We start from the raw sequence: 2,578 nt of genomic DNA on the forward strand, positions 1-2,578 counted from the left end.
TGGATGGACAGACGGATGATGGAAGGAAGGATGGATGGATGGATGGAAGGATAGAGGATAGAAAGAAGGATGGATAGATAGAAGGATGAATGGATGATGGACGGATAGACGATGGAAGGAAGGAAGAATGGAAGGATGGACAGATGGAAGGATGAATGGATGATCGAAGGAAGGAAGGATGGATGGATGATGGATGGATGGTTGGATGGATGGATGCGGGGTGGGTGCATGGATGTAAGAAATACACGAGAAAAGAAAACAGTCTTTAGGGGAAGTGATGTGTCTCCCGGATCTGTTTTAATAACAATGGTGATAATAACACCTATGGGGCTCTGACTTCTTGCCAGACACATTACTCCATTATTCTCCTAACAAACCCTACTGGGGTTCATACTGTGCTTTGAAAGGTAAGAAAAATGACGCACAGAGAGGGTGAGCAAGTTGCCCGAGGTCACACCTGGTTCACAATACCAGGGATGAGAACCAAAGTGTGGGTCAGTCTATCCAATCAGTCAGTGGCGGCAGGTGCTGTGCAGGAAGAGAGGACACGCGAGCAGGCCTGCCCCGGTGACAGGTCCCCTTGCCGGGGCACCTGCTGAGGGCGGAGGGCTGGCAGCATAGCCACAGACCTGGGTCAAGCCCCTCCCTTACCTCTGATTTGCTGGGTGACTCTGGGCAGGGCCTCCTTGGGCCTTAGGTTCTGTCCTCTTGAAAGAATGTGCCAGAATCACATGACCCTGAGGTCTTTCCGGGTTGAAAACTGCTGTGACCCCCCACCCCCTTCCTGCTGTTTCATGCCAGCTCCATGGGGAGGCCCGGGGTGGCCACACAGCAGGCTGAGCTCTGGGACCAGCCAGGAACCAGGCTAACCACACCCACCCTGACTCACACCCGCATCCACACCTTGGTTTTTCCCGAGGCCGGGCGGTGTGACCTCGGCCTCCCTGCCGTCCTCACCAGGCTCTGCGGAGGAAATCATATGCTTCCAGGAGGTTCCTAGGGATCTTTGGAGACACGGGGGTGCTGATGCTTCTGCCAGGGAGGAAGCAGGACTGCGGGGGGCTCGGCAGAGAGCTTCCTGAGGAGGGTGAGCGGTGGCAGGGGTGCTCCCACCCTCTCCTGCCTCCATCCTTCTCCCCCTTCACTCCACAGACGTTTGTGGGGATTGTGGGGAGAGCCCGCTCTGCCGCAGACCCGGTGCAAGGCACTGAGAACAACAGTAATAATGGTGGCATGATAATGTCCAAGACGCTTATCGATCTCAACTCAGAGGCGTGCACGGCATACATTAGCGTGTGTAATCCCCAGAACCGTCCTGTGAGGCAGGAGCTCTGTCTGGTTGGATGATGGACACGAGGCACCTTGCACGAGCAGGTGAAGCTGGGCTCCCTACCAGGTGGGTCAGACCTCAGGCTCCTCCGTCCCTGCTGGCCTGCATCTGCCCGGCCAAGACCGATGACCCAGATTTCATGCTCTCAGCCGACTTCGCTCATCAGTCCTGATGCCCACATAAGGGTCTTGCTCAGGGTCGCGTTAAGAGGGGAAGCCGAGCGGGGAGGGAGGCATCGGACCCTCGCACCACACCGCGCTTGTGTTCTGGGGAAAAGCCTAGAACAGGGATTAGAGCCTGCAGCTGCAGGGCCAGCCACCAGGGCAGGCCTCCTGGGGTTGCTAGGGCGCCCGGCCGGGCCTGACCGGCCTTGCCTGTGGCCGGTTCTGCTGGGCCTGGGCTTTCCCGGGAGTCCGGGGTAGATGGGCCAGAGAATCTGCTCTCGCTTCGGTATGCCATTCAGAGTCCACGTTTTCTGCGGCCAGCCCTCCTTCCCTTGTTGGCTGCATCTCCCAACAGCCTCGGCCCAAGCCAATCGTCCTCCCGCCACCTCACCCCGCCGTGCCAGGTCCGGAAGCCTGCCTCCCGAATGTTCCTCCAGTCCAGTCGCCTGCACCCCAAGGACCCCTTTTGTCAGTACCAGGCACCAGCGGGTTCTGCCCGCTCCCAGTCCTTTCCTGAGGCCCACCCCTAGTCCTTCCCTCTCCAGGACTCGGACCCCGCCCCGTGCTGGGCTCCTGACGTCACAGAGGGCAGTCGGTGACGGGGGGGGGGGGGGGGGGGGGGAGACAGGGGCCGGGGACTACCGTGGGGTAGGACGCGGCCCCTCCTAAGGCGCCAGCCAGTGCAGCGCGGCGGGAGCCTGCGGTGTGTTGCCCTAGACCTGGAGTCGGGAGCCCCGCGCCAGCCCGCGCCCCGCCTCGGTTTCCCTGTCTGCACAACTAGGTGAGGCGGGGTTGGCCCAGGTCTTCAGGCCCCCTGCAACTCCACGACTCAACTGGAGCTGCACCAAGCTCTTGTCCCTTGGCTTCTCTCCCTGTCACTCCCGGGCTCTCGGGAGCCGCCGCCAGCCAAGGCGCCAGCCAGGCCGCTTTGACAGCCCCGCAGAGACCCACCGGCCGCGGCGGGAGGCCGCAGCGGCGTCGCCTGGCTGCGCGTGCGCGGGCCGCGCTGCCTGCCGGGACTTGTAGTTCGTCCGTGCGGCGGCTGGGCCGCGAAGGCGGAGCGGCGGGGGCGCTGCGCCTACAC

Source organism: Panthera uncia, chromosome B1, assembly GCF_023721935.1.
Source record: "Panthera uncia isolate 11264 chromosome B1, Puncia_PCG_1.0, whole genome shotgun sequence".
NCBI classification, from domain to species: domain Eukaryota; kingdom Metazoa; phylum Chordata; class Mammalia; order Carnivora; family Felidae; genus Panthera; species Panthera uncia.